Here is an 11,468-nt window from a genome sequence, read left to right as displayed (position 1 = left end):
TCTGATTCAAAGCAAAATTCTCTAAAATGCTTTATGGATTTTGATTGGGGCACCTATGGAGATATGAGAAGGTCCGTGACTAGATATGCTGTAAAATTTGTAGGGTCCTTGGTTTGTTGGAAAACTAAAAAAATAGAACACGATTTCAAGATCCTCAGCAGAGGCGAAGCATCGTGCCCTTGGTTCTGCTGTGACAGAGGTTGTTTGGATGACTAGGATGTTGAAAGACATTAGTTTACATGACATTGAGCCTGTACAAGTGTTTTGTTATAGCAAGGTTGCAATTCACACTGTGAATAATCTGGTTTTTCATTAAAGAACTAAGCATATAGAGATAAATTGCCATTTTATTAGAGAAAAATTACGGCAAGGTATAACTAGCTTACATCATGCTAGAATAAAAGAGCAATTGGTTGATGTGTTTACTAAAGCTCTGGGTCATGAGGATCATGAGAAAATATTGTACAAGTTAAGAACCACAAATTTGTATGGGTCCGAACTTGAGGGAGGGTGTGAGAAATAATAGGATATATCATTTTTTTTTATTTTTATTATTGTATATATTGGGTCTCAAGTTATGGACTATATAAGCAGACCCAGTATGTTTTGTACTAATGACTCAGTTTTAATAATACACTTTAATTCTTTCAAGAGATGATGGTCTTCAAGATAACAATAATTAAATATGAAATAGTGAAATACATGTAAATATATACATTTTTTCAAAAATATATTAAAAATTCTTGGTAATATGATTTATTGTTGATCAATACATGATTAATATCAATAAAAAATGTAGCCTTCCATTTAAAAATTAAAAAAAGATATTGATAGAATGATAAAGTGTCAAGACACTTTTTGAAGACATATTTAAGTTAAATTTAAAAAGATGAAGTTTCATTAAAGAATATAGATGAATAACAGAAAGTTCACATATTAAAAAGTTATGTTTAGATTAAAAAAAGATCCAATATATAAGAAAAAAATCAACCAAAATCATAAGGAAAAATAAAAATAAAAGATGTGTTTAGATTAAACTTACATAAATCTCACCTCTCTTGTGTGAGTCCGTGATATATATGGAACTCATAACATCACTTTTGGAATTTGAGCTGTGCTAAACTGAGGTTTTACGTAATTGATGATGCAATATATCTAAGATACCATTTATTAAACTTTATATATATATATATATATATTAGAAAGATTAGATGAAAGAGAGAAATCATTCATATATAAATATTATAAATTAAACTAAATCCAAGAGTCATGGATATTAAAATTATATCATATTTTTTTAAAAAAATTAAAATTAAGTCATACTACTTTGTTTTTATTTATAAAGAAACTATCACTTTTTTCTCATTTTTTAATAAGCAAAATTACATATTTAATAGGCATTTATTACATAATTTCTAAATTACCCCTCATAATTTATATTAATGAGAAATAATTAATGTATGCTTATATTGATTAATATAAGGCATTTTAGTCTAATTTTCTTATTTTAAATGTAATTATTATAATTAACTAATTTTCTTAAATTGTGTAATATAATTTTTTTTCTTATATATAAAAACGGAGAGAGTATTTAATTTATGCATATCGTAGGAATACAAAAAAAAAAAAAAACCTATATGCTTTATGTACTAAAATCAATATTAATCAACATATATGCAAATTAAATAATAAAAATTAATTTATTAAAGTAATTACTCAATTTTTATAATAATAATTTATTCAAGAAATTTTTTTCTTAACAATCTAGTAAAAAACTAACATATGCCTTATGAATGTTAAATTTCACTCTTTTTTATTGATAAAAAAATAATATTCATCATGTATCAATAATAAAAAATATTTTTAATAAAAATACATTTTATATTATATATATATATATTGTAAATAAATAAAAAATTAGAATTATACATATATAGAAATGGGAGAGTCCGTTTGCGACTTTGTGAGAGGGAAAGGGGTGGGGCCACTCAACTTCATAGACAGCATACCCCAGTCCCCACACACATACATAAGAAGGCCATATGGCCTCCCTTAAGTTGCACGTGGGTTCGTGCAATGGATTGAGAGGTGAAGCCACATTTGTTCTTGAATAGCGTAACAAAAAGACGGATATATATAATTGAGTTTAATAAATGGTATCTTAAATATAGCATCATCAATTACGTATGACCTCAACTTCCCACAGTTTCCATATCAATGAGCCAAACAAGTATATACTGAGACGTATGTGAGTTCAGGAAACTTTCCTATCTAACAAACTATTTTTTGGAATGTTTTTTTTTTTTATAGATTTTTACTCGTAACATCAGTATTTTTATTAAAGGTTTAATATCATGAAAAGAGTTACCCATCACAAAGAGCCCTAATCAATAAAAGGGCCAAGTGAAGTGTCAGAGTGAAAAGCCAGGAATGTTGATTCTTGAATAGAGTGGTATTGTTACGATTCATACATCATTTATTCCACCAAACATCGGACCACATAGCCCCTCATTTTCTGCTAACAGAATATTCATGCATGCTTAATAATATATATCTTTACCCAAGTTATTATAAATAACCCAGAGTGATCAGCTCGATTACCACCAAAAGCATGGAGTTCACCACGGTAGGTGTTTTAATGAAGTAAAATATATATTCTTGCATATGTATGTTTGTTTCTGTTCTTGGATTAAAGAAACAGCTTCTAAATTCAATTCCTTCACATTTTCGGGAAGAGATTCAAATCAAACACGCTTTGGTATTGAAGGAAGCTAAGCTTGCATTCAACAAAGCCATCAGAGACGATGACCAAATGGAAAGTTTGAAGATGATCGATGCAATCCAAAGACTTGGCATTGATCTCCTTTTCCAAGAGGAAATTGAAAATGCTCTTATTCTGAAGCAAAATTCGAAGCTTGGAATCGATATCAGTAGTGACTCCATACACAACCTTAAACTTTGCGAAGTTTCTCTTCAATTCCGTTTATAAAGACAAGCAGGTCATTATGTTCATGCTGGTATGAAATATTTAATATTTTCCGATCATTCCCTTTCTTTTCGTACAGCAATCTTCAGTGATTCCACAGACAATGAATTGTGTTTAAAGCATAATAATAATGACTATGATATATATGCAGATATATTTGACTGCTTCAAGAACAAACAAGGAATGATCAAAGAAAAATACAGTGAAGATATAAAGGGACTGGTTGCTCTATATGAAGCATCACAGTTAAGCATAGAAGGAGAAGATAGTCTTGTTCATGCAGGCAATCTCAGTCTTCAACTTCTTGAGAGGTGGTACTCAACACATGAAGGCCATTATGAAGCTCAAGCTGTGGCAAACGCTCTTCAGAATCCACTTCACCATAGCTTGTCAAGGTTCACAAACACACACATCATCATCTCGTCAAGTGATTTCCTCATGAGAAATAGATGGACGACCAGTATTTGTTGAACTTGCTGAAATCAATTCCTGCATTATCCGCCACTTGAACCAGAATGAAATCTTTCAAGTCTCCAAGTGATATGCATTCAGGACTATATATATAATATGCTTAGTTATCGATAAAACATAACTTTTGGATTTTCACCTTACTTATGTTTTGCTATAAATTTATGTATTTTTTTTTAATGTTCTAAGTCTCTATACTTTTATTATTTGGTGTTATACGTCTCTCTAAAGTTCCTACACTTTGTTCATTTAGGATCTACAATACCGAAAAAAGTGTAAGGACTTATAATAAATGTGAATAACGTGCAAGAACCAAAAGTTATATTTTCTGTTAGTTATTTTTGCTTGTGGATATATTAAATAATACATGTTAGAGATCACTAACTAATGATCCAGGGACAGGGGGTGGAAAAAGCTTGAAGTGGCCAAGGCGATGGCGTTTGCTAAGTTTAACCCAGTTAAATGGTATCTGTGGCCAATGGCATGCCTCACAGATCCAAAGTTCTCCAAGCAAAGAATTGAGCTCATCAAAACCTGTTTCTTTGGTCAACATAATTGATGACATTTTTTATGTCTATGGTTCATTAGATTATTAGATTACTTATATTATGTGTACTTAAGGATAGTAGATTTTATCAAAATAACTTAAGTCATTTGATTAGATACTTCCTAAATATATTTATGGTCCATCTTTTAATCTTTAGATGTGGCACTCTTTTATATTCTTATATCCTCTCTATTACTTTTTCTTCTCTCTTCTTTTTTATTTTCTTCTTCTTCTTACGTGGACTTGTATTTTTTTTTTTAGCCTTAGTGGCTAGGTCTATTTAATTTTTCTTCTTTTTCTTCTCCTTCTCTCTTTTCCTTTTTTTTAATGTCTTGTTGTATTTTTGTTTCCATATTTCATTCTTTCATTTTTTTTCTTTCTTTTTTTTGTCTTCCAATCGAATGGCATATGATATCATATTAAATTTCTTATATTAAATATGCTTAAGCATATATAGTATACTCTATTAAAATAGTTTAAGCTATTTGGTTAGATACTTTCCAAGTTTGTATATTCATAATCTATTTTTTAATCTTTAAATATAGGACTTTTTATATTCTTATATAGACCAACTCACTAACTTTACCAATGCTGCGAATTGGGATTCATGTACATATTTGGATATAAACTAGATCGCGTGTGTGTATGTGTGTCCCGTACGCTTTACACAAGGTTTGAGTGGATTGCACAGTTCATGATCTATAAATAATACGACTTCATATAGATTTATTTAAAAGAACATATAATGCCATCTATATTTATATATACTTAAAGGAAAAAAAAAAATTAAAGCAAGTAGCGCATAGTTTACAAATTGTGAATAGCCACTCTTTTTTGGGTTTCGTACAATGCATGGGATCCATATAATTTTAAGAGCAAATGACATTTGAAGACCATATGGTATCATTAAATACATTTAAGAATATTATATAACGAATTTTAGACATCTTCAAACAAGAACAAACGTTTTTGATAGGAATTGAATTTTTTTTATAATCATTTATTTATATTTTCAATAACGACTTCAATGTTCAATAATCATCTTTAACATTGAAGTACTCATTTCTTTAATTTTTCAATACTTGTCTTCAATGTTTTCAATACTTATTTTTTGTTTTAATAAAAAAATTGTTGTCCTTTGGCATAATTTATGCTCTTAAAAGGTCCTCAAATGTCATTTTCTCTTATTATAATTCCATTCCAAAATGCCAAAAACAATTCTCTTGATTCAGATGGGAATCCACAGCCACGGAGAAATTACCAGACTACATGAAAGTTTGTTTCAATCTTCTACAAGACACTATCAATGAGTTGGCTAGCAAGGTCCACGAAAATCATAGATTAAACCCAATAAATATCCTAAAGAAATCGGTGAGGAGTCAAATAAATTAAACTAGCTCATTATTTCAAATTGTGGATCTACATGTGCGCGCGCGCGCACATGCATGCGTGTATATATATAAAAAGCCTTTTTTTTTTTTTTCATATGATCATCTTGAACTGATCTAAGAGCAAATCTTTACATGAAACAGTGGGCAGCATTGTTGAATTCCTTCTTAGTAGAAGCAAGATGGTTGAATTCTGGTCATTTGCCAAAGGCAGAAGAGTATTTGAAGAATGGGATTATGAGCTCAGAAGTTCATGCGGTGTTCTTACATGCATTCTTCCTCTTGGATGAGGGTATTGTTAAATTCTTTATATCAAATATGTTTAAAGATAGACTACCTCTCCAAAATAGCTTAAATCATTTCGTTAGACACATCCCAAACTTTTTATCTTTATCATATATCTTCTTATTTCTAGATGTGGGAGTTTATTTATCTATAATATTCTCTCTACTATTTTTTTTTCCATTTTCATTTTCTTGCTTTGGCTTGTACTTTTTTTTTTAGTCCTAGAGGTCTTGGGTCCATATGTCTTCATTTTTCTCTCTCTCTCTCTCTCTCTCTCTCTCTCTCTCTCTCTCTTTCTCTCTCTCTCTCACACTTCATTTTGTCGGGTCTTCTTTTCTTTGGTTTTTTAATCCTTTTTTGTCCTAGATCGAATGGCTTTTAATATCTTGTTATTTTTTTATATTAAGTATGATTAAGAATAGTCTGCTTCATTAAAATAATTTAAACCATTTGGTTAACACATTTCAAACATCATCTATTGATGATTTATCATCCTAATTTCTAGAAGCGAGATTTTTTTTTTTTATTTCTAATAGGCATCACCGAAGAAACTGTTGCTCTTATGGATCAAATTCCAAGTGTTTCTTCTTTAGTTGGTGAAATTCTTCGCCTCTGTGATGATTTAGAAGGAGCCATGGTAATTAATTTGACTGAATAGAACTAAACTTTCTTTCCTGTAACTTACAGTTATGCGTACTTTCAATCTTGTGATACTCCTTTTGGTTATTATTATGAGGCAAATTTTTGGGGAAAAGAAATGGTGGTCCTTAATATAAGGCACTTTATAGGATATTGATTATATTTTTTTTTCAATATTGCCCTTATTTAAATTCATCAACTAAACTATGAGAGAGAATATAATGTAAATTTAAAAATTTTCATTTAAATTAGGTATGTCTTATAAAATGAACAGGAGAGAGTATATAACAATGAGCCAAAGGAAATATCCTTGAATTTCGAGAATGACTGTGAGGAAAGAATCTTTTTAGTTCATAGGGACCATTAGTGTGAGGCTGAGAAATGCCTTCCCCCACTCTTTTTAGTGCATTATGGATCATTTCAGAATTTGATGTGTCGATGTCATTATCACTTGCCATTATGAGTCTTGAAATGTTTTTTGCTTGAACTTAATTTTTTTTGGTAATAGTATTGAAATTATACATTCATTTCAGTATAATTAGTTGTCGTTTTTTTCCCTTTGTATCTCAAAAATAACAATTTCATTATAACTTGAAATGTCGTTTTATGAAATTACACTTTAGTTGAATTGAAAAGGAACAAAAAAAGGGAACTAAATTCAAGTATTCAAAAATTTAAATTTCTTCTCTTCCGTTATATGAAAATTTCAGATTCTAGGGTAATTTTGAACATTCATAATTAAATCTTTAGAAATTGTATTTTTATGATCCTTATTGATTCATTTTGAAGCTCGGGATGTTTTTTTTTTTCATAGGAAAAATACTCAATTGACATAATTCAACTTGTATTGATACATTTTATTCAAACTAAAGTCTAGGACCTTATCTTAGACTCCAGCTTTGGTCATTCATAAATATTAAATTTGAAAATTACCTTTCTAGCCATAAATTTAGTTTACACCATATCACAACTTTAATAGATCCCTTAAAATTAATTTATCCAAGTCACACACTTTTTATAACAATATCCACAGTGCTACAACCATTTAGAAAAATGCACATTTTTCTCTCCTTCTTGACTTTATAGCTAATAGCATATATACTTGTTTTCTTATTCCCCTTGCACTTGGCTTTATGATCGTAACATGTTAGTGATCAAGAGTGATATTTCGGGAGAAACATTAGTAGCATACACAACCATTCAATGCATACACACCCTCGCTCAAGCATATTTATAAAAGCATATTCACTTTACTTCTATTTATAAATCACTTTTAACATTTTTACTAAGATTAATTAAGGAAAGCATTAAATCTCATTAACTTTATCCTTATTAAATATGCCTACTTTGGCATTTAATAAACTTTCCTACATTTAATTAATAGGGTAAAATGATAAAGATGAATATAATAATCATTGAGGTGCCTTATAAATAGGACTAAAGGAGTATATATTTTGCAAAAAGCATTGCATTAACAAATCAGATTTTCCAAAATCTTCACTATGATCAAATTTCATGGAGATGGACAAGATCAAAATTGAATGGTTTAGATTTTATTTTATCTGAGTATTATGTTTTAACTGATACGTCTCTTTCGTGAAAGGATAAGAACAATTGATGAGGCCATGACTACTTATATACTAACAATAAGCTACATAACTAATTCAGAGTGATGATCAGAGTGGTGTGGATGGATCATACCTTGATGTTCCATGAAAGAAAACGACCGCGCTTCAGAAGAAGAAGCACAAACACATGTATGTAGCCTACTTGATTTCAAAAGCATGGAAACGTCTCAATCAAGAAACCCTGATCACAAGCCCATTTCCTTCTTCTTTCACCAAGTTCTGCCTCAATGATGCAAGGATGGTCCTTCTTATGTACAGTTACAGAAGAAATCAAAGCCTTTCTGATCTCCAGGAATACGTGAAGTCGTTGCTTCATGTTGACGGATCTTCCTTCTAGCCACGAAGGCCAAGGCCACGTATTTACTTAGGAGTTTATCAACTAAAGAGGTTTAATTCAATCAATATGCAAGTTATTGTCAATGTATTCAAGTACAATGTTTACTTTGTTTGATTGTGAATCTTGAAATTTTACTTTGTAATTTTAATTTAATACGTTTAAAATGAATAAAACTCCAAATATTGGCGACAAACCCTCAGTACATCAATGATTTTAATTTTGTACTGTAGTTGAACGATAATCTTTCTATTCTTATGCAATATTTGGTATAAAAAATGTTTTTTTAAAAAAGAAAATTAGAAATGTACCTATCACATTTTCTTTCAAAGTACATTTCTTATCTCGCTTTCTAGAAAACACTTTTAGGTGTACCAAACATGCACTTATATTCTTTTCTTTGGCATTCCAAAGGAGGTTGTCACTAGTGTTTATATATGTGTATTAAGGATATTTATAGTGGACATGTCGTGAAAATTAAATTAAAAATTGGTTCAATTTAGAGAGATGAACTCCTCACTAGCGTTTTTGTTGTTATTTATAAGATTAATGAAGCAAGCGAAGAGAAAGCAAAGTTAGAAGGTTAGAGATTTAATGAAGGAGGTTGTCAATTGATGTCATTGCAACATGGTGTTGGTACCATTGACTGATTCTAGAATTGAAAACTTCTCTCTTTTCCAAAAGCATGTCAAGATCACTGGTTCTGCTAAGTTTAAAAAAAAAATTAATATAAACAAGACTGGAGGAACAATGGTATTCAAATGGAAATATTTACTAGTCAACAAGCTTGAAGCAATAGATAGAGACAAAATAAAAGTATCAACAGCATAATTTCAGAAGCTACAAGCAGAACTGAAAGGGCTAGGGAGAAAAGAAGCGGAATGGCGGACTTGTTTGATTATTTGTTTTTAGAATGGTTTTTTGTTTTGAAAAACAAAAAGTAAAAAAAATGTTGGAAATTAAATGTGTTTTTATATAAAATGTTCTAAAAAAATTAAAAGTTGTTCTAAGAGACTAAAATACCATACTCTTTCCGTTAAAAAATATAAGGCATTTTTTGAGGAGTTAGATGTTAAAAAATGTAATACATTTTTAGTTTTTCAAGGTATAATTATTGCCTTTTTTTCACAATGCCTTATTGATGAATAACTTTATATTTATTAAATGTATTTAATAGGGATAAATATGAAAAGATAAAATTATTTTAAAAGTAGATAAATACTTTATTGAAGAATGAAATTTAATTAAAAATATTTTATATTTTTTAACGGAGGGAGTAACATTTTTTTTTATGTTTGTTACTTTTTTGTTCTACAAGAGTAGAGAAAACTGAAAGCATCTTTTTTTTTTTTTGGCCAAGAAAACAGAAAGCATCATGTTTTCATTAATGACAATTATGTTCATTATTTTAAAAAATATATCAAAATTCGTGAAATAAAGGGTGAAAGAAAAATTTGTTTTATTAGCATAATTGTCGATCATGATATTTTTTGTTTTTTCTCTAATTTCGTAGAACAAAATGTAACAAAACATCTGAAAGATGCTCTGGTTTTTTAATTCTTCAGAACAACTTTTTACTTTTTCGTTTTTTAGAACAGATAGTGGAAAACACATATTCAAAAAAAATTCATTATTTTTTGGTTTTTTAGAAAAAAAACTGTAATAACCGAGAAATTTAGTAATTTTTTAAATATGCAAGAAAATAAATTAAATAATTAATTGATCAAATAAATAAAAAAAGGTCTTGCAAAAGTTTGAAAAAAAAAATGCAAGAAGAGAGATAATGTAATGATCCTAATAATAATAATATTATTATTAATATTTGTGATAATACATTTAGGTTATATTTTTCTATATAATTTTGGAGCAGATAAGGGAAGGAACAGGCGGCACATAGGAACCAATGTATGTTGTACTTGTATATTTACTGGAGTTCGATTTCCCACTCTGCCACGCACAAGATTTTTTTTTTTGATCTAACCCTGAGAAATTACTGAAACATCCCTGTAAAAAACAAAAACAAAAAAACACAGACAAACAAACGCCGCATAACGTCAGACCCCCCCTTCACCATTTCTATTTCTTCGTGCGCAGTCCAGAGAGGGAAAGGGGCTTCAAGCAAAACTCTCCCTCGCTATTCCCTTTCCCTTTCGACGCTGACGCGAGAGAGAGAGAGAGAGAGAGAGAGAGAGAGATTTTCCAGCCATCGCTGCTGCCTGATGTCACTGGATCCTTCTCCATATGTGCTGTTGCTATGGGTGTTTAGCGATTCCTCTCTTCCTCTGTTCGCGTCATTGATTTTCTTCTTCCTATCATGATTCTCGTGACGTCATTCTGCAGGAGGTTGTGTGATAGAGACTCTGTGCTTCCTCCTCTCCTCTGGTGTCTTTTTCTTGGGTAAGCTTCAAACTGATTTTTGTTTCCTTCTTTACTTTGTCCACGAGTAGTTGGCTAAGTGGGATCATTTTTCTTTCTTTCTTTTCTCGTTTGCTGTGGTGATTGGGAATGGGAAGTTGGAGTTTTTATTCCTTTGTGGACATGGGTGTTTAAAGGGGGAAGGAAAATTTTAATTGATAAGTTATGGATTGCTTATGTTGTGAACAAATGCATTTTGCGTTTAAATATCAATTATTAACTGTTAATTGAGTTACTGCATGCTAGCTGTTTGCATCTTTATTAATGGAAGAAAATTATAGAAAAAGTAATAAAAGTTTATCTAAATGTGAAATCGGAAAACTATTATGGGTAGAATGATTAATTGTTCTGTGATGGAAGACTAAATAGATTTTTGGGAGTTATGTGGTTCATAATTTATAAACTGTGGTGTTGATTCGTGATTTGATCTTATGGTGTACATGAGGTATTCATTGAAATGTTTGATAGAAAAATTTTAGTCTCTGTGAGTAAATAAATGTGAGAAATGTATTATTACTAACTAAATTATTATTGTAGATAATTATTCTCTATAATGAAAGATTGGAAATGAAGATAGAAAATTTGGAAAAAGGTATTTGTTCAATAACTCAATGTCCAACTTTGTTGTTCTCATGTTAGCTTTTGGTGCATATAAAGTCTCAGATGACATGTTCGAGTGATGAATGTTTATGAAAATTGAATGTATATGAATGATAACGTTGATTAAATCATAGTAAAAGTTGTTTTTTTTATAAGAAGACTTGAAAACTATGAATAT

At 29.8% G+C, this 11,468-nt stretch overlaps 1 pseudogene; it reads left to right on the top strand.

The window, feature by feature from the left end:
• Positions 1 to 2,959: 2,959 nt before the first annotated feature.
• On the top strand, positions 2,960 to 8,278 carry LOC129286366 (neryl diphosphate diphosphatase, chloroplastic-like; annotated as a pseudogene).
• The last annotated feature ends 3,190 nt before the right edge of the window (positions 8,279 to 11,468 follow it).

This window comes from Prosopis cineraria, unplaced genomic scaffold (genome assembly GCF_029017545.1).
Source record: "Prosopis cineraria cultivar Desert tree isolate PC_DT_omini unplaced genomic scaffold, ASM2901754v1 PC11, whole genome shotgun sequence".
Taxonomy (NCBI): domain Eukaryota; kingdom Viridiplantae; phylum Streptophyta; class Magnoliopsida; order Fabales; family Fabaceae; genus Prosopis; species Prosopis cineraria.
Note: the sequence above shows the minus strand (reverse complement) of the source record. Positions and strands in the feature narration are given on the sequence as shown.